The 22,453-nt window shown below is 38.1% G+C and overlaps 1 protein-coding gene across 4 annotated transcripts in view; it reads right to left on the bottom strand.

Annotated features, from left to right (window-relative positions):
• LOC109410035 (E3 ubiquitin-protein ligase AMFR) overlaps positions 1–17,059 on the bottom strand; it is a 162,096-nt gene extending 145,037 nt beyond the window's left edge. For 2 of the 4 annotated variants that reach the window (XM_029870001.2, XM_029870005.2), the window contains exon 1: positions 16,521–17,059. The gene's annotated coding sequence lies outside the window, so the exon portion shown is untranslated. The other 2 variants (XM_029870004.2, XM_062853843.1) reach the window with 2 other exon arrangements.
• Positions 17,060–22,453: the final 5,394 nt, after the last annotated feature.

Genomic DNA, 22,453 nt, shown 5'->3' with positions numbered 1-22,453 from the left:
AGGTATCCGGGTCCGTTTGAGCCATGGGGCTCAGAAGAGAGTCAGTGTCAGTTGCTCACGGGGGAAAGACAACTGACGAAAAATTGCAAGTGCCGGGGCTGGGAATCAAACCCATGACCATCCGCATATGAAGCGAACGTGTGACCAACTACGGGCCCCATCTCAATATGTTCGCGATGAAACGTTTTCAATCTTTTTTGTGTTACAGCTTATACCTAAGGCTTTCATATCGTTTGAGGTTTTATATTCACTACAAAAAATATGAAAAATCTGTATATGTTCAGAAAATTATTTGGAAATTTATCATATTTTGATCAATAAAAGTGCCAAGTGTTTTCATCTTTTTAAAATCTTTTAATGTAATATTTTTATACAGGACCTACTAAACTACATATGAAGAGTAGGTCCTATGCATTTTTCGTTCAGTTAATGAACTTTTATTGGTGGAAAACGTTGGGCAGATTATATGTGCAAAATATGGTAATTTTTTATATATCGTCAAATACATGAGCACATTTTTTGTAGTGAATATAAAACAATAAATGTATCTGCATATGAGAGTCTTAGGTTTAAGCTAAAACACAAAAAAAAATTGAAGAAGTTTCATCGAGTACATATTGAGATATAATGTTTTAAAAATGTTTTCAAAAATCTTATAAGTTTTACTAAAAGTTCTATAACTTTCAGAAATTTTATTCGAACTTGCTCAAAATTTCACCATTGGAGCATTAATATATGATTCATGATTGGTCAAAATTTCAGCGTTTTTGATTGACGTATAAAAAAGATATAAGCATTTGAATGAAAAATTATTTTAACAAACAAATTGCTGTACGGACAATTGTTTGATACACTGTATGTAGTTGAAAATAAGATATTTTCGCCAATGCAATTAGTCTCAAATTTCCTGCTCAAATTTAATTATCCCGGTAAACTTCCACCGGGAGACCATGGTCCATGTTCCAAGATAGCAGTTCCATGTAGTGAAGCAAGGCTGGAAAGCAATAATTCGATTATATAGCCAATTTTGTAAATAAAAAATAGACTGGGGGCCACCAATTAAACATGGTAAGAGAATACGATCTACCCAATAGTGAACCCCAACAAACATTTCATTTTTGGAATAAGGCAAGCTTATACTAACCCAAAACCACACTCAAAAATTCAACTGTGCTTCTGATACAAGATAGCTGACAAATCACGATAGGCGTATAGTGAGTGACACCATTTTATAGGAGACTCGACTATATTGAGTGAATACAGGTACACCTCGGTTTAGAGGACCATAGATTTTATGTAGGTACCTCGATTTTATGTACTTACATTTTTAATAGTACTTTTTAAAATTCCAATTCAGTTTAAAAATTGCAGTTTGTATTTGTTTGTGATGACTTATACTGCAGAAGTTTTCAGCCTTTTGACATATCAATAAATTGATTTGTGGAGCGCCCATAATGGTCCACTGCACGAATTTATGCTGGCTTGCTCACTCTCACTGAAAATTTGATGTTTGCGCGGGGCCGACACCGCTCAAACGTCAAATTTCGTGTTAGAGTAAGCAGCCCAGCATAAGCTCATGCAGTAATTTATAACACCAAACTATACCTCATTACATACTAAGTTATATATATTTACCTTTATCTCATACATCTCTCGGGGCTGTTCATAAACCACGTAGACTTTTTGGGGGAGGGGCCAAAGTGTAGCCAAAGTCTACGCTCCATACATTTTTTTTTTGTTTGGCCGAAAGTCTACGAAAGGGGGGGGGGGAGGGGGGGTTCTGATACGGCCAAATTTTGGTCTACGTGGTTTATGAATGGCCTCTTTCTGACTTAATTTAAAAAAATATCTGAAAGCTGCCCATTTGCCAGATTTTTACTCAAAGCTGTCTAACAAACTTCTTTCGGGATTTCTTATGACTTCCTCATCGAGAATTGTAATATATTCCAGATATTTTTGGTAGATGCCTTATACTATCTTGGCGTGTACTCAGCTGATTGAATTCTAAAATGTGTAGCAATCTCCATAAAAAGGTCATTGTAATGCTATGGCACATTATTGACAAGAAGTGTGATAATTTATGTCCAGTTCTGTTATGGTAAAATTCGAGCTAGTTAGTCAAGATTCCCCGATATCAGCTCCCCTTCACTGGTACATTGAGCAACTTCTGGAACAACTTTTGAAGAAATCCCTGCTGAAATTTCTGAAAAAGTAAGTCTAGGAATATAGAAGAAATCTCTAAAGATATTTCCGGAAGCATTTTCAGCTAAGGAAATTTCAGAAAGAATTTTTAAAAAAATCTGAAGTAAATTCTAAATGAATTCCTGAGAGAATCTTTAAAAAAAACTGAAATATTTTAAGAATCCATGGATGGATTTTCTGAAGATAATCCAGGAGGAATATGTGAAGAAACACCTGAAAACCCCTGGTGAAATACCTAACAAAACCTATTGAGATATTTAAGGAATTCTTAAGTATGTTCTAATGGAACCCATGCAACATTTGTGGAAGCTTATCCGTGCAAGACTTTCTTAAGGAGTTCTTGGAGAAATTTCTGGAGGACATTCTAAAGTCTATAGAACTCTGTAGACGATTTTGTGAAAGAATTTCTGACTGAATTTCTTTAGGATTTCCTGGATGATTTTTTAAAGTTAATTCACGAGGAGTTTCCAAAGAATTTCATCAGCAATCCCTAGAATAATTTCTTTAATAATCCCTGGGAGATTTTTTAGGAACTCGAGAAAGATTTTACAAATGAATCCTAAGATAGATTTCAAAGGTCCTTGGAAAAAATATCGAAAAATTTGTGGAAGTTTTTTCAAAGTAATCCTTAGAGAAATTTCTAAAGATTTCTCTAAAGGAAAATCTGGAGATATTTCTGAAGAAATTAGTAGTCGAATTTATAATAAAAGCCATGAGAAATTTTCTGAAAGGATCCCTTGAAGAATTTGTGAAGGAACTTTTAGGGCAGTTTCAATAAGAATCTTTGCAGAAAATTTCCGAATGGATCTCACATTTTTTTTAAGAGTCCCAGGAGAAATCTATATAGAATCCCCGGAGGATTTTCTGACAGATTTGTGAAACTTCCCTAGTGGAATTTCTGGAGAAACTGGAAGTTGCTGGGAAATCTCCGGAGAAATTCTTGGATGAATTTCCAAAGTAACTCTAGTACATGTTTTTGAGTAAACTTTTGAAACATTTTCAGAAAAATACTCTGCAATAATTTTTGAAGGCTTCGCGAAATGTTTTTTTAACTGCCGTTGCAGTCATTCATCCATCCATTTAAAAAAAAAACGTCTGAAGAAATCTCTGAGCAAATGTTTGAAAAAAATCCCTGGAGAAATTTCTGCTTAAAAAAAACTTTGTGAAACTAGAAACTAGCGAAAAGAACTACGTTTCCAAAGTTCATAAGTTAATTCAACTTCAATCTGTTCAGATCAAGGAACAGATCAATCGAGCAACACGCAAATTAAGAAGTCGACCGTTCCGTTACCAAATCGAGAACACAAACTCGATCCTAGTAATGATATGTAATATATTATGTAGCTCATGTGTCGTGGGACACAAGCTTTCAAGGGTACACGCACGCAAAACGGGTTTCAAGTTCAAGTTCATTGCCAAACCTAGTTTCGGGTAGCCCTTCGTCCCTTCAACATTAGATACATATTAGTCTGGTATCTTCTGTGATCAACACGTCTCTCGTAGGACGCAGGAAGGTCGGAAAGGAAACAAATCATCCCCATCCTGCCAAACCAGTTACTTGTTGTTTTGGAGCGGAATATATTTTTGGTGGAGGATTGGCTTGAGGATTCTAGATAGTTTTAGGAAGTATTTTAGAATGTTATAATCAGTTCTATTTTTTTTTGGTAATAATATGAAACTTGATAATTTCCTACGATTACGCGTTCACTTCATTGTCTTTCAATAAACAAACCTCCTAAAATGAAGCGTTAGGTATACAAAGTTGGAGTTGTGCACGTTAAGCTTGCCTGCTGGGTCATAGGTTGACTTTGACATCATACTAGAGTTGAACTATTAGGAAGACTCGTTGTTGTTGTTGAACGAATTGGCAAGGAATACTCACCCATGGAATAGGGTCAGTAGTACTATCCCATAAATATTTAAGAAAACTATTTGTCTGCGAAAAACATCAACACTCGACTCTCAATTCAAGTGAATCACCTCTTGATGATCGCTCAGCTGATTTCATCTAGGTATCTATCCTATATCATTTGTTGTCTGCGATCGGTTGTTTTGGTAGCTTCGGCGTAGATTTAGCCAAATTCAAGTTTTCACGCGAATCGGGAGAAAGCGATCGTGGCTCGTGGGAGAAACCGGGCCAGATCGACACAGGCGAGCAGTGAATCAAAACAAAATAATTGGGCTGAATTAGCGCGCTCGAAAGGAATCTGTACGTTGTTGGTTGGTATACTATACCAATCGTATAGGCGTAGGTATGTCAGGTTTCACAGTTGTCCCGCAAGCACCGTTCATTACCCGATGATGATGCCGCGACGTGGTTTGGTATGATAGATAGATAGCTACAGGCAATAATGGTGCACTGCCCTCCCGTTGGTTGTTGTACACAATTCGTTGATGGTGGTACCGCGTGGCTGAGTGCACGTAGGTACGTCTCCAAACATCAACCGAATATATGTACATACCGCGATACAGCTAACACAATACGCGACCAGTTATGACAATTGGTCATAATTTCATATTGGCACAATTATTGCCGATTGTCGCGCGGCACTTTGTAAAGTGTGTCGTCGATTCGGTCCTGCGGACGACGACAATCGTGCATATAATTAGCGAAAGTGGTTCCATTCTCATTTAGCAAAGTGGAATCTGAAGTTGGCAGGGTTCTTAAAAACATCCAATTTATTTGGTTGCATGTTAATATTTCTGTAGAGAACTTTCATAGACAAACGTTAGCAGTGTAAAAGTAAAAACTTTTGAATCAACAACCATGCGTGTCCATTAGTGTGATTCACACCAATGGAGACGCATGGTTGCTGGTTTATACATGTTTCTGATTTTACATTACACACGTTTGTGAATGAAATTTCCTACAGAAATATTAACGTCTAATCAAATGTATTAGCTGTTTTTCAGAACCCTGCCAACTTCAGCAGTGGTGTCATCGAGGTTAAAAGCACTAGACTTCGTCCTTCCAAAATTTTGCTCTAATCTTCTAAAAAAATGAAGTTTGTATGTAAAGGGCGAGGACTAGAATCTGAATCTTCAATTTTTTCTCCATGCATTCGTGTTAAAAAAGCTTTGAGTATTTTTTCAGAAATTGCCACTGAAAATACATTCAGGAATTCTTCAGAACATACAGAGATCATACGAAAATTAATTAAAGAACATGTTTATTAAACCTTCCTTGGATTTCTTCCGAAATTTCCCTTTGGATTCCTTTAGAAAATTGATCAGACATTCTTTTCAGATTCCTTGCATAGCTTTCGAAAGATCTTTTAGATCCTCTATCCATGAATTTCTTCGGACAAGGCTCTAGATAGAGTTTCCTTCAGAATTAACTCTATAAGATTCTCCAGAAATTCCTCTGGGAAACTCCTCAAAAAATCTTCCATGGGTTTCCTCAGACATTCCTACATATTATTTTTCAGCATTCTGTTCGAGAATTGTTTCAGGAAATCATCCACGGATTGGTTCAGAAATGCTTTCAGTGATTCCTTCAGAAAATCAAAAGTTCACAAAATTTCTTCACGCATTTCTTTTGGAACTATTCTGCAGAATCCTTCAGAAGTTCTTCCAAAGCTCCTTCCAGAAGTTCTTCCTCGGATTCTTTTAGAAATTCCTTCAAGAAATCTTTACGAGATTCCTTCATAAATTTGTCCAAGAATTCCTTTAGGAAATGTTCTATTCATTGCTTCTAAAATTGCTTAATAGATTGCTTTAGAAAATCCCTCGAGACCTTTTCACCCAAAAAATCTTTACTGTAGGTTTCCATCAGTTTCTTCTAAAACTCTGTCAGGAACTACTCATTTTTTAATAGATTCGTTACGGAAACCCTCGATCGTGTTCGCTATTGTCTCGATTGATGCGCGGATGTTTAGTCTTCAGTATTGTGTTGTTCTTTGCTGTGCCTGAGAGTCTCGGAAAATAGTATCGCACAATCGCATCGTTTTTAGCGATAGGTCGACGAGAGCTCGAGTGAATTATTGCCGATCGGTGAGCTTATTCCTTGTTTTTCTGTGAAAAACGCAGTTAATGTATCTATTGGTTTAAAATCATCCTTCATATATTTACTAAACAAGAACTGCAAAATTCGTCACTTCAAGTGTCGGCCAAAATTTTTCGTAATTTTGTTTTTTTTTTTAATAAATTCTCCTGTATTTTTGTACAGTTCGCCACCTTACGGTGCTGGCCACACTGGTTTGATCCGTAATTATGCCTCAGTCCGTCAGTGTTTTGCGTAAGTTTGTGCGGTCCGTCACTGCTAGTGTCGGTACAAAGTTATGTTTCAATTTATCGATTTCATGCAAGCGGTACAAACAGCCTCTAGTAGCGTGTTAGTCGAACTAACATTCCTTCACTTCCCCAGTTGCCCATAAGGACGTGGCCAGCGCCGTTATTGACCCAAAAAAGTTTGAGCTCTCGCAACGTGTACATTGAGGATGGTGGCAAATCCCAAGCCCCATAAACCTATTGTTTTCTTTAATTCTTCAATCACTTAACCTAATTTAAAGCTCTTTTGTCCACTAGGGCACTGCGTGAGCGATTCCAATTGGAAACTGTACTTACAATTTGTACAGCGCCTAAATGTATTCTATTCCAAATTATACTACATCGAACTGGTTGTCGTTGCGCTGCTGTCACTCTCTACCCTATCATGGTAGAATGATGAGCACGAGGATGTTGCGGTGTTGGCTGCTGGTTGTTCCTGTTTCCAGTCCGATTGGGGGTCCATTATAAGTTGCCGTTCGCCGATGTCCAAATATCCGGGTTCATTTGAGCCATGGGCTCAAAAGAGGGTCAGTGTCAGCTGCTCTCAGGGGGAAAGAGCAACCGACAAAAGTGGCCGGGGCTGGGATCGATCCCATGACCATCTGCTTATTAAGCAAACATGTAGCCACTACGCCACGGGCCCCGGCAACCTATTGGTTCTCTGTGCAATTTCGCTAGCTCACAGGTCAATCACGGAGTAGCAACTATGAAGGGCCGATCCAAATATGACGTCCATAATTTTTCGAGAATTTTAGACCCCTCCTCCCCCCTCTGTCACGCTATTTTGTATACCTTATACATGGAGTGTCACACTTTCTTACGCGATGTTCCCACTTATTGTCTTTATTATTGAATTAAAAACACTGCACAGTAGGCCTGGCCGCTTAAATGTTTGTAATGCATCTTCGATGTACTGCAATTATTAATAATGGCCTAGAAGAATTCTTAGAGAAATCTCTGTAGAAATCCTTGAAGGAATACACAAAGGAAGCCCTGGAGAAACGTCTTGAAGAGTCCCTGAAAGAATTTATGAAGAAATCACAGGAGGAATTTCTGAACGAAACCTTGGTATATTTTAAGACACATTTCCCGTAGAAATTTTGGAAGGAATACATACAAGCCATCTCTTAGGAATTCTTGGGTACATCATGGAGGAATCTCATAAAGAGTTCCTAGAAGAATTTCCATGAAAATTTCTAGAGGAATCCCTGAAAAAAAATCTGAAAGAAAGTTTATGTGTTGGTGGTTCATCGATTCTCTTCGGTGAAAAAATTATAAAACTTTAGTTTTTTCAGATTGTCTGGACGTTTCTGTCGGCATTCGACTACTTTTTGTAGACTAATCTTTTAGTTGTCTTTCTACTATTGGACGACCATTGAATAATTTCTACAGGAATTTCTGAAGCAATCCATGTAGGAGAGTCCGAAAGAATTCCAGGAGGAGTTCCTAAAAAAATCTGTATCGATTCCGGACAATGGATTTTCCGGAGTAATTCAACAAAGAGTGCCTAAAAGAATTCTCATAGAATTACATGAACGTATCCCTGGATTTTTTTCAAAGTTTCGTATTTTTCATGACATTGTTTATAAATCTTTTGTAAATTTGCTCATGATTTCATTATTATTATCATAATCAGTATTTCTTACCGCAATACTTTGAAGATCCTCGCTTTGGAAGATTTTTATAGCAGCTTACGTATGATATTCTTGGGGGATTTCCGTTCGTATTCTTGGAGACGTTTTACAATTCCATAAACTTTCCATGAATTTATTTAGGAAATTCCTTCATGTAGAGAACCCTCCTGGAATTTCTACATGATTTTTTCTAGAAAACCTTCCATGCTTAAGGAATTCCTCCAGGGGTTCTTTCAGAAAACCATTCACGGATTCCAGAATTTATTTCATTTTTTTTAGGAATATAAATTAAAGCGTTTTGAATTCTTACACAAGCTCCTTAAGGGATATTTTTCAAAAATCTTCCAAATATTTCATCCAGTTGTTCAAAAATATCTCCCAAGTTCGCTTTGGGAATTCATCCTGAGATTAAAAAAAAAATCTCCAGAGATTCCTCCATAAATTTTCCTAAAAATTTATTTATAAGAAAATTTACTTCTTAGGTAATCGACCGTATGTTGGATGTCTTCAGATATGTTGCTGGCTTGTCAGTCTTTTGGAAGAATCAAAACAACTTTATTTTTTTATCATCTCCATAATCAAGATCAAGAAAATACATAGTTTTTATTCATTCTCCCAGAAGACTGAAAACCAGGGACTTTACTGAAGGCAGTAAGAATTGCTCAATGGATAAGAAAGCCCATGAAAAGTGTCACGCAAAAATTGACCTCCCTTATTGTAAACTTTTGGTATAGGACTTCTGGAAAATCTCTAGGAATTTCTTCATAAAGTAATACAAAGATTCTTTCAGGAATTCCTCCAGCGGTTCCATCAAAAACTCATGGTGAGATTCCTCAAAAAATGTCTCCACGGCTTTAAGTAGGTATTCCTCCTGAGATTCCTGCAGAAATGCATACAGAGATTCCTTCAGGAGTTTCTCAAGGTATTGCTTCATGTATTCTCTCGGAAATTCTTCCAGGATGTCTTCCAAAGATACCGTGGTTTAGGTATTTCTCTTGAAATCTTTCCTTTAAAATATTACGGAACACCTTTGGGGATTTCTCACGAGCTTTTTCTGTTATACTTTCACAGAAGTATAAGCGTTTCTCTCCAGAATTTCCTTGAAACAAACATTCACAACTTCCTCCAGGTAATCCACCAAAGCAATTTCACCAAGTGTTTTCCAATCTGGTTTGTCAGGTATTACTCAAAGATTTTTCCCAGCAACACCATCTATAGTTTTTTTTTTTTGGGAATTTTCATGTGATTCATTCAGATATTCAGAAAATCCTCCAGAAATATTTCCAGAGACTCCATCGGAAGTATAAGTATTTTTTCATGAATGTTAGCAAAGGATTCCATCAGAAATTCTTCCTTGGATTATTTTTAGAAATTCATCTAGAGCTTTTTCAAAAATTCTTCAACGATTTTTTCGAAAATTATTCCAAGGGCTACTCGGAATTTATTTTCAGGAGCAGCTGCAGAAATTTCTGGAAGGTTTTTTTTGGTAGAAATATCTCCTGGGTTTCCTTCAGAGATTCTTTCAGGATTCCCCAGACATTCCTTCACATATTTAACCTTTCAGCACGTGAGCCTGTTTGATGCGCTCGCGCAAGGTATTCTGATAGCATTGTACTTCTTACAACGAAGTGCGTCTTGAAGGGTTAGCAGAAGTACTTCATGAAATAACACAAAAATACTGATGACTGATTTATTCCCAGAATAAATTTCTAAAGGAATTCAAAGAGATGTCTCCGGAGATTCCAACATTTTTTTTTAAATGTCCTTAAGAGATTTCTGAACAAAATTCTCTGCAGCTATTTCTGAAGTAATCTTCGTTCTGCTAGAATCTCTGGGGAATACCTGGAGCAATTCCTTGAGATGGCTCTGGAAGGATTCCTAGAAGAATTTCATGAGGAAAAAAATCTTAAACAATCTTTGGGAGAGTTTCTCGAGGAACTCCTGGGAATTCAATAAATTCTTGGGAATGTTCCTATTAAACATTCCTGCACATACTTCTAATGGACAATCGTGAGAAATTTCAGAAGTAAACCTCGGAAACAAATGCTGGAGTAAACTTTGAATCCAAGTAGAAAAACCTTGAAAATTATAAGACACAGAATGTTGATTGATTGACAAATTGAGAGATGAAATTGTGAAAAAATCGCATTCTGGTGGGAATCAAACCCACGATCCCGTATTCGCTAAATCGGCGCTTTAACCAACTAAGCCACAGACCCGTAACGTGGGTAGATCACCTTAGAATGGTGCGTTACGGTGGAAGATCTACCATTTCAAGTTTTGATCTTACTATTTTCCAGCCTGGTTTACACTAAGGTCTTTTTTTACACGGGTAGTTTTTCTGCTTTAACTCGGTCAATTTTGAACCTTCCTATCTGATTTTCCGTACACAGCTACCTGTGTACTAACCGTGTCTACCTGTGTACAAATTTTCATTTGAATTGACTCAAAATTGACCGAGTTAAAGCAGAAAAACTACCCGTGTAAAAAAAGACCTTAGTGTATTTAAATGCAGGAACATTCCAGGATCAAGATTTGGTGTACTTTTTTACACTATTTATTTATTTATTCTATTTATTTTTTATTCTATTTATTTTTTACTGCTAATACATATACCGTTTGTTTCAAAGGGATGGAGGTAAATTTAACCTATATATAAATAACAATTTACAAAAATATAACAGTGGAGAACGTATCACAATTTAATACTTTTTTCTATTTCAGATTTACAAGCAGGCAATCAGCGATCAAATCGGCAAAGTATCTCTTTCTTTGGAAAGGTCAAGATCAGTCTTGTGCATTATCACCATCATAACACAAAAAAGCCGCAACATCAACATTGCCCTTCTTCCTCCATCAACGCTACAGCCGACCGTCTCTATGTTGCTATCGAACACATTCGAAACGAACGCATTGATACGGTGGTTGCCGCCGCCGCGCTCTTTCTCTGCAAATCTCTTGAGTAGCCGAACGCTTCTTAACCGTCGTTCCGACGCAGAGCTATGTCACTCACTGCTGGGTGACTCTCGTCTGAAAATGCCAGGATGAGGGTCAATTTGTTAAGTAGTATTGCATGGCGCGGCAAACACAACCATAGCACGCCCTATGAATAGAATGCAAAGCGTAGAACAAAAACTCGCTTCGGTGTTTCATCGTGTGGTTCGAAAACAAGAGACGATCGCTGCTGTTGGATGTGGTTGACTCTGCATTGAACGAGGGTTGGCTTGAGTGGCTTTTGCGTGAATCGATTATGTTTTGATGGACTGCGTTTGTCGTATGAAGTGATGGTTAGAGCGAGTGTCATTCGACATTGACCCTCCTGAAACTGCACAACCCTGGTCAAGATTATCGTACGATACAGTGACAAGTAGACCACGTTTTCCGCGTCGATTTATTCGTGCCGAGTTCCATAATTTCGATTTCTTTTTCGAACATTTACGATAATGTATTTTTGTTCATCACACCTTCAACTTATATTACGCGTTGCAAACATTCGCGGATAATAAATATGTACAACGGTTTTATTATCCGCAATCTTATTAACACGGGAACGCGAAAAAAAATACAAGAACATAGATGAAACTCAAAAGCAACGATTCTAGTTGTTTAGTTGTCTAGTTTTCTCGTAAAGCTACGGCGCGGGCTTCGGTTTTTCAGCATTGGCAGTAACACTAAACGGAATTGCATACAGTTTATTTTCTGACTGAGAAACGATAAACTTAAAACGTGCGTTATTACGAGTTAATCCGACATAAGCGTGGTTTTAAAAATTATTCATACCCGGTATATAATTAAATTTAATACACAAACATACAATAAAATTATTGTATTCTTCCGACAGCCGGCTGGCGGAAGACTAAATCATATCAAGGGTTGCATAGCTCACATCATTTACCAATGTGAATCCAGATCTATGTAACTTTCTATCCCTTCCCTTCCCACTAACAAACTTCCTTCCTGTGACAACCGTGGGGATGCGGAGGTACACACGGTCTCTAGTAGCAACGGATGTCACACCAACATTCCTTCCCTTCTCCGATGACCGTAAGGACGTGGCCGGCGCCGGTACTGACAATATAAAGTTGTGAACCTTCAAAATTGCACATTGAGGATGGAAAGCTACACCCAGGCCCCATCCATTTGGTTCCCTGTGCAATGTTGACTGTTCTGGTCAGTAACGGAGTAGCAACTACGAATTGTACGGTCATCTCATGCTCATGCTCATGCTCATGCTTTAACCAACTAAGCCACAGAACAGGTAACGGTTCTGCGCAATAGAAAGCTGAACTGACTCCGAGGCCACATCATGCACGCTTCTATTTTCACAATTCCATCTCTCTTTCGGCTTAGATGACAAGCTCTCAACTCGCGCGCGGTTGTGCCTTCTAATCATACAAGCGAGAGTGAATTGATTTTATAGTACCGAGACATACACTCGCTCTCGGAGTCAGCAGAGTTGGTCATTTCTCACACTTCGGCTTAAAAAGTGCAGATTTTGGTGCAGTCCAGAGAAGTGTGCCTTGCTGCTCTTTTGTGCGAAGAGAAAAATCACACCCATCTCAAAGCGATATAGTGGTTTCTGCTTTTAGTGGTGTTGCGTGTACGTAGGGTAAAAGGGTATAATGCGCCCCACCGGGGCAAAACGCCCCACCGGGGCAAAACGCCCCTCTTCATTTTCTAGCGATTCAAGCGCTTTTCGCATGCGTGATCGATTAGAAATCTCATATATTGAAGAATTATTGCCATCAAGCTGGTCCGTTAGTGGATTGGTACAGAAGAGCAATAAAAATATCAAAAAGTCTGAAATCGAGGCTTTTGGCGTAATATTTTACCTCTTGTGAGCTGACTTCATTGTAAACGAAGCTAGTTCTGTTCGCTTGTGTTACTTTGCAACTTTTATGCAGTTAAACACTTGTTGAAAGACCCTCCTAGGATAAGCATGTGGTGGAATTATCCCCTGGGACAGTTTTATCACGGGGCTGGACGTTCTTCTTTTGATGGGGCGTATTGCCCCGTTTGTTTTGAAAAGGCAAATTTTGGAACGTTTTCGAAAAACGTTTCAAAGCTCCCATAGCCACCTCTCCAACGGCAAAGTTCGCATGCAACACTTCACTGACTTTAGTAACAACGATTTGCAGTGAACAATAGATGGAATAAGGCGCCAGTTTTAGATATATTGCCATTTCTGCTTAGGGGGGCATATTATACCTGTTTACCCTACACTGAGTTACTGGTTGAAAATAGTAAACAAAGATCAGCTGTTCCCGGCAAAATCAAATGGGCATATTTTCAACCAGTAGATTCGCATTAGTGTTTGTGACACCGCGCAGCGAAACCACTATACTGACTGAGTGCGTAGTGCACCATGATTTTTCTTTTGAGTGGAGCAGTTACCGTTCACACACAGTACCTTGCTTTATCTTCAGAGTGTCGCGCTGGAAAAGCTGTAGGTTGTCATGGCATCAAGGTAACATAAACTCATCTACAAAAGGAGCACCGAAAAAAAATTGACTTTTGAAGCTAACAGACATTCGACGGATTCGCTTTGTATGATTGTGTTTTTTCGTTGTTTTTCATCAATTTATCAGATTTACGTGAGACCGTAGAGCACAGTACCGCACGATTCACTTCATTAGAATTGGGACCATAATTTGCTGCTCCTAGCATGGAATACGGCAAGCTACCTCCCATAAACTCCCTTTACTATCAGCGGACGACAAATTTTCTCATCGGAATTAATTAGCCGATTGATGAACCGGATAATCCTGAACGTAAATCAGTTTTAGGGTATCACTCCATGTCTTGTAAACTTTTCCAGATAACCTAGAATGTTCTATGCATTCACATACACGTAGATCAAGACGATTTTCTTACGCCCAAAAGTTTACGTTCATAGACGGTATGGCACGGACAAGTATTGCTGGATAAAAAGCCCTACAACTAAGTCTGAAAACTTCATATCTAGTGTATCCTGCAATACTAGGTCGGAACGATCGTAATCAGACTGTATTTTTGATCATATTTCGGTATCTTAAAATTGCTCTTTGTTTGCCGGGTGTACGAGAAAACAATTCTCTTTCACTTCGGTGAGATTGCACAAAAGTGCGTGGCAAGAGAAGAGTGAAAATTAGAAGAGAACTCCTGATCAAGCAAGCCGTGTGTGGTAGGTACGAAAAATGCACTTATCTTTCGTTTCTCCTCAGTGATGACTAACCCTGGGAGTCAGTTTGGATTTCTATTGCACAGAACTGTTACCTCTTCTAAGCAGTGATGGAATTACTCTCATCATGAAGCAATTCACGAGTGTAAATCCAACACAAGGCTTACTCACGATTCCGATAGTAAACAGTGTGTGAGTTTATTCGCACACGCCTGCTTCGGGAGTAAGAAGCAAAACAAAAACAGAAACACTCATGAGTTTTTATTCTTGAAGAATTAGTGGAGGTGCGGGAAGTGCATTTTATTGTAATTATAAGAGCAAATCCAGTGATTATCCAACATAAACTAATGCTTTATGCTTTATTGCATCCGAAAAGCAGCACTGGCAGTCGTTAAAATGTGTTTTTCGTCAAAATGTAAAAAAACTCACGAATCTTCGCGAATCACATGCGAGTGCTTGTCAACTTCGTTTACTCACGAATAAAGAAGTGCGAGTATTTTCGGGCCCCTCTTGTTCACGAGTATGTTTGTTTTGGTTTGTGTCTGCTCAGCTGCAATCTTCATCATTTTCCATCTCTGCTAAGTTTTGGTTGATTAAAGGGCCGGTCTAGCTTATACGGAATCGTGTGTTCAAAACCCATCAGAGAGCGTTTTTTCTCAACTTGCCAAATAATCAACAGTCTGTGTCATTTAATTTTTTTAGGTTTCTCCCATTACGTTAAGACGTATTAGCAAATTGGTACAAGCCTGTAAAGGGCAACTTAAACATGTGAAGCCAAGTAGAAACTGTAGACAAAGTATTTGAAGAAAAAATCGCCATATAAATTTCTGAAGGGATTCTTGGAGAATGTTCTGAAGCAAACCCTGGAAGAATTGCTGGATACAGTTCTGGAGGAGTATTCAAAAAATGTCTTGCAAAAATGTCTGAAGATATAAGTAGACAAAAATCCCCGAATCGTTACAGAAATTTTTAGCACAAATTTTAAATAAATCTGGAAGAATTCTTGAATGAATAACCAAAATATATATCTGAAGAAATTGAATTTTTCGAAGAAATGTCTTAAGAATCTGAAGGAAGCTCAAAAGTAAATCTACGAAGATTTTTTTTAGATTCTCCTGGAGAAACGTCAAGAAATTGGAGGTGATTTCTGAAAAAAAAATCCCTGATAAAATCTGTGAAGAGATACCTGAGGGGCCCCCGGAAAAAATCCAAAAGAATCCTTGAAGAAAGGTCTCAATGAATTCCAAAAGAAGTTTATGATGCAATCCCTGGACAATTTTTTGAGAAACTTCGAAGAATGCCCCTGGAAGAACTACTACAATAATTACTTGTCAATCTTCCACAGGAATTTCTTTAGCAATGTCTAAAAGAATCGTCGGAGGAATTCCAGAAATGAAGAGCTCCAACAAAAAGTTCAGAAAGCATGCCGGCAAAAAAACTGAATTTCGGAATGAATCGCTGAAGAATTTTCGGAATGAATGAAAGCGATGAGCTAAACCATACAATCTATCCAGCCCACACATTTGAGCCACGTTCGGCAGGATTGCGACAGATTGTTTTGTTTCAAGAATTATTCGACGAATTATAAAATCAAAACATTCATACTTCAACTTGTTTGTATGACAGATAAACTCGTATTTTTCCATACCATTCACATTTACCATTCACTGCATCTAAAAGTTTCGGAAAAGTCAGATTGTTGGATTCCAAAATGTCATCAGACATCCATTCCAATACTAATGAATGAAACCTATACCTACAGCAATTGCTATCTACGCCGAAAACATCTTATTGGTGATTCAGACCGTCAGTCGACAGCATTTCTCAGTATCCCAATAACAATTCCACCGAAACCGGTTCCAGTGCCCCAATTCACTGCAACTGCATTCACCTGTCCCGTGAATGTCCATCCCGTTTGTCCCCATTACCTGTCAGCTTCTGCAACTGAACCACCAACAACGGTATATTCCCTGCACTAAACTCATTCAACCATCTTCCTCCGCATTTTCACCGAACCGACACGAAAGGAAAGGAAAAATCAATTTCATAGTCCATCGCCAACTTGATGACTGTGTAATAGACTGCGTCGTATCCAAGCCAAGTACCGGCCTACTGCTCCACGAGACCTACTGAGCGCGTCCCTCTTTTTTTATAGGTTCAGCCCAACGCTGCACAAATTTTTCGCTTGCTTTGCAAACCTCAACACCAAGCACCAAAGCAAAATAATATATATGAAAACAAAATGAGTTTCGCACCTGTCTCACACACAATATTTGCCTACTTTTCTGCGTTGCTGTGGAAACACTCCTTCGGGGTAGACACTGGCTCTATGCTACTGCTGCTGCTGCGCCTACTATCACTATCACGAGCCGTGGATTGTCCGCCTTGTTGGGTGACATTCACTTCTTCGCCTTTAAGCCTGGGTTGGGTGGGTGTTTGTATTTTTTTTGCGATTCTATTTTACTGCTGCCACCCCCGCTTTTTCAGCTCTTCCTTTCGACTCAAATTAGGTAATGTTTGCACTTTTCAATGTCGTCAATCCGAGAGAACCCCATTCCACAATACTGGGATGTTACTGCTGCACTGTATTTCACTTCACTTCAAAATCTACCAAAATCACAAAATCTCGCGCACAGCTATCCAGCGGAAGTTCCTTCTTGGATCACTACCGAATTTCAGAGTCGCAATTTTCCCGATACTTTTCCTAGGCGTTTTTTTTTTTCTTGGCCGCTTGACAGATTTTCCTTCGGTGGTTCGTCTTTCGAGAAAAATATATAGGGTAATTCGCCAATTGTTGAACGGTTAGTACTGGCATTTTTGTTTTCGTTTGTTTTTCCTTACATAATTCCACTTTAGTAGAAAAATATCCAGTGAACGTCTAGATCCACTCATTCCGTATACTTCCCATTTAACTTATATTCGCTTAAATTCCATTTTCTAAGAGAAAATAGAACATTTGTATGGGAAGTCTCTAACCCAAATGTTGAACGCTTCCATAAGTTAGCTCATCCTAATGTTGGACGATTCTCGCCAATTGTTGAACGGTTCAAGCTTTGCTCGTAATTGATGACGTATAACCCGACATAAACCTATCATTGACCTGTTTTTATTTTCGCCACCAATTCCAACATAGACCCAACAGTTATCCGATGTGAGTCCAACAGTGGTCCAACATTTGATAAAATTTGACCCGACTTCGACCCGACATCCGATATTTTTTCACTCTTGCGGAATTTTCCGGGTTTTTCGTGTTTTTTGCCTAGTTAGTCATTTGAGCGACAATTCACTCAAATGAGGGAGCGTCCATATATTACGTCATGCAAAAATTGTCCATTTTAAACACTCCTTCCCCTAGGTCACACTTTTTATATGAGACCTCTGAAATTTTTGTATGGGTCGTCACACTTTGCTGAACCCCCCTCCCCTCTCTCCTAAAAGCGTGACGTAATTTATGGACGTTCCCAAGGAATCACTTCCCATTTAGAGAGAGCTCTAGTGGACTGAAATCGTTTTAAACATAACCAAATGCAAAAAAAAATGGTTGAAAAGATTTGACTAGAAGCGAAAACGACTGAAGAAAAGAACGCCTTTGAAAGCTCCTGAAACATTCTTGGAAACCCATGGGATACACTCAACCCCCTAGAACATCCTTGGAGCAACCCTGAAATGCTTTGAAAACCCGTGGATGGCTTCTGAAAAAGGTAAAGTGACCTGGCAGACATGCTAACATCGTAGGTTATGCCAGTGTTCAACAATTGGATTTTAGATGCATAATGATAGTGTGATAAGAAAAATATTTTTTCAGACGAAATCACAATGAAAATGTGATTTTAAACAATGTTAAACTGTTAAGGACATCCTTCCAGTTCTTGTAACTATAGCGTGACTTTGATATTTGTGGTCGATTTGCCAGCAAAGCTTATTTCGTAACAGCAATTTCTTAAAATTAATCTTAAGAATTGTGCAGTTTTCGTGTCATCAGCGGTACAAAATTTGCAATCGATATTTTTGACGTAAAATATGTATAATTTTGTAACTTTATTGGAGCAATATCATGACACACATGTATACGCATCTACATCATACGTTTACGTTGATGGAAAATTACTTAAGTTAAATTTATAATAACATTATCAAAAACTGTTCAACATTTGGGTAGTGTTCAACAATTGGCGAATTACCCTATGCCTACGCCTCGCGCAATGTATTTAAGCGACGAATGATTCGCTCGCTATCCGTCCGCCCGTCCGACGTCGTGACAATGAAAACACAGAGTGAATCGCTCTAGTCGGTTCTCCTGTGTTGAAACCGCTTTGACGAGTTGCTTTTGGCTGTGTGTAGAAGTGAAGTGAAGATATACATGTGGCTATACACTACTGTAGGAAGTTGGCTGCATCGCATCGTAGGGTAAAAGGGTATAATGCGCCCCACCGGGGCAAAACGCCCCTCTTCATTTTTTAGCGATTCAAGCGCTTTTCGCATGCGTGATGGATTAGAAATCTTAAATATTGAAGAATTATTGCCATCAAGCTGGTCCGTTAGTGGATTGATACAGAAAAGCAATAAAAATATCAAAAAGTCTGAAATCGAGGTTTTTGGCGTAATAATTTACCTCTTGTAAGCTGACTTCATTGTAAACGAAGCTAGTTCTGTTTGTCAATTTCTTGATTTTGATTTGGCTGACCAAGCCATGTGGGAAATTACACTGTTGAAAATGCTTTGACATCCATGTGCACAACAGAACATGTGCTCATGTTCTGTTGTGCACATGGATGTCAAAGCATTTTCAACAGTGTAGTTCTGTTTGCTTGCGTTACTTTGCAACTTTTATACAGTTAAACAGTTGTTGAAAGACCCTCCTAGGATAAGCATATGGTGGAATTATCCCCTGAGACAGTTTTATCACGGGGCTGGACGTTTTTCTTTTGATGGGGCGTATTGCCCCGTTTGTTTTGAAAAGGCAAATTTTGGAACGTTTTCGAAAAACGATTCAAAGCTTCCATAGCCACCTCTCCAAAGGCAAAGTTCGCATGCAACACTTCACTGACTTTAGTAACAACGATTTGCAGTGAACAATAGATGGAATAAGGCGCCAGTTTCAGATATATTGCCATTTCTGCTTAGGGGGGCATATTATACCTGTTTACCCTACAGCAGCGTAGGCTGTTTGCCTTATAAATTATAAGCACCAGGTGAACAACATGTTCACTATCACCTTAAACATGGATGTCGGCAAACAGCACGGGGTGGCGCGCTTGATGGTGTTGGTGATGGACGAGTGTTCATTTGTGGGGTGGTTTTGACAGAAATCGTGTCAGATGAATGGTGAAAATGGAATTGCGGAACGTAGGGAAAATCGGGTTCCGAGGTCCGAACAGAATCTAGGGATAAAATCGGTACAAATTTTGATATCAAAATAAAAATATAAGCATTGGCAAGGACCACGGCGTGTATATGGTGAAAGTTTATCACAAAAAAATAGGTATCGCCAAATCCGCCATTAGTCGAAAATATAGACTTTTAGCTTTCATTTAACGTGTTCCCCAAAAAAAAACCACCGAGAGTTCCCGAACAACTTTTTCTGATGAAATAAAAAGGAATTTTAGTTAATATTCTTATGAATGTTCCTTATGTTGCTATTTAAGATTCATAACGCAAGGCTAACAAAAAAACCATTCATGCTTAAAATAAAAGATTGATATGATAAGTAATAAACAAAGAAAACACAGCCTACTTTGATTTGCGCCTACTTTGATTAAACATAAAATTTGTAGAAGAAATATAGCGAATAAGTGGTAAAATTTGTTATTAAAATCTTACAATGATAGGTAAGGTGGCCGCAAGACATTTCTTGGCCTAATCCGATGCGTATAAAATTCAGAAAAGGATTTGATTTTAATAAAGAGTAAGCGTAGCTTTTTTCACCGCATTTCGGAGCTGAAAAAAAACTTCAAGTTGTTTTCAAGGACTTTTCGTTTCTTAAAACTATAATTACCCACGAACCGACTGTTGGCTCCCAATGTCATAATAAAAAAATGTCATGCCATCTCTAGAATGGTTTGCTCTATAGATATTATGCTTTTGGTCGAAATACGAAGTGACCGAACGTGCGAAAATTGATTTTTAACCTACTTAGAAATGTCGCAACTCAATTTTGATTAGTGCATATTGTTGCTCTTAATTAGCTTAATGATGCGCAACAGAAAAAATAGATTCAAATTTACTTCGCAGCTGCAACTTCGCATGTGCTTCTAGCGACGACTTCGATTTGGTGGTGCGACGATAATAGTAGAGTAAACATAGATCCGCGGACACCGCTGACTAAAATGTTTCAAGCGTGTAAGTAGTAATTTTCAAAAGTGCGACGGTTGAATATGACGTCATGCGCTCCATTGATGTTGTTCAAATCGTGACGTCATGCTCGTTTGGAAACAGATATTGACAGTTTGTTTGGACACAACGGATTTATCAACAGGGATCTATGTTTACTCTACTATTATTATTGGGTTCGAGGTATATAACATACTCATTTATTCAGAGTCATGGATTACTTAGATACTACATTTCTCCTTTGTTTCATAGTATTGACATTTATGCTTGATTAATTCAATGCTTTGTTATTTCTTCATCATTATCATATCGTCAATTGATTCCAAACTAGAGGATCGAACATTTGATGATCGTAACACATTATCGTTTAGTCTGGAAAAGAATAAGGTAAGTTGTAGGGCTATGCATAATTTATGAGATGATATTAGTATTATCCATTTAAACTTTTATCTTGCTTCTATTCTTCTCTTTAGTTTTCATTTTTCTCCTATCTGTATTTTAACACTGTTATTTTTTTTCTCCCTCGAGGTGTGCAGCTATTCTTTTGGGTGTATTTTGTTTTTACAAATATGTGTACTCTTCGTATCTTGAAACTGGAAGTAACTAAGTTAATTAGTTGTATTCAAAATTCTTATATAGTTATTCAGAGGTTCTAGATCTGATAATTGTGTACTCTCATCCCATAAAATGGGTTCCACCTTGACTCATGAGTATCATTTGAGTATCGCCAAAAGGTCACAAAGAAATCAATATGAATCACCCGCGAGGATTGCCACCAGCATTCTGCGTATTGTCTGGGTTCCACTTTTCTCATAGATTAATGAGTTTCATGTCGAAGGATCTCCGCAAGGTTTGTCTGTGTACTTCTGGGTTTCATTATTTATATCTATAGTTTGCTCCATTATTTAAGCTCGGCATAAAATCCCCGCAAGTTTATAACGATTGGGCAAAACAAATTATCACTAACAATATAGATTTATTTTCGACAATATCAACTATCAAAATTTCATCTCGATCGGATGCATTATGTTTTGCATCAGCCATCCAAAGGTGGCACTTAATCTATTATTCTTAAAGATACATTTTCAAAGAATGCACGTGACTTCAAGTTCAATCTAATCGCTTATTCACTAGAAACATTGTGACCGCTTACTTTACTAGTACCTATTTAAACTCTTAATGGCTTGTGTAGTCAGAATAATAACTATATTTAGGAAAAAGAGATGAAATCTGATTATCAAATATGCAACAAGCGAAAAAAAAACGATTTAGTGAACCATCCTAATATTTGTTGAAAGTTTTCCAATGGTAGTCAAACATTTCTACATTATTTTAAATTGCCAATGCTTTAACACAATTGGACATAAGTGTTCAAGATATAACGATATTTGAGGTTCTTTTTTCAATTTGGAAGTCAATTTTACTATAAAAAGAAATGTGCGCAATTTTTTACAAATAGTTCTAATAACACACTGATATATGTTGCCCTTTACTGGCATTTACCAGATTAGCTGGTATGTCATAAACATACAGAAAAACTTGTAGTTAGAAGACACAGAATGTTGCTAATTGACAAATTGAGGGATGAATTTTTGAAAAAAAATCGCGTTCTGGTGAGATACGAACCCACGACCCCGTATTCGCTAGACCGGTGCTTTAACCAACTAAGCCACAGAACAGGTGATAATTCTGCGGAATAGAAAGCCAAACTGAACCCGAGCCCTCACCATGAACATTCGCTTTTTCAAGAACCATCTATCTCTCTTTCGGCTTAGATGTCAATCCACAACACAGCCTCGTTTATGCCCAACAACTACAAGTGAGAGCGTATTATTTTTATTTGAAGCCGAGACTTACT

Source organism: Aedes albopictus, chromosome 2, assembly GCF_035046485.1.
Source record: "Aedes albopictus strain Foshan chromosome 2, AalbF5, whole genome shotgun sequence".
NCBI lineage: Eukaryota > Metazoa > Arthropoda > Insecta > Diptera > Culicidae > Aedes > Aedes albopictus.
Note: the sequence above shows the minus strand (reverse complement) of the source record. Positions and strands in the feature narration are given on the sequence as shown.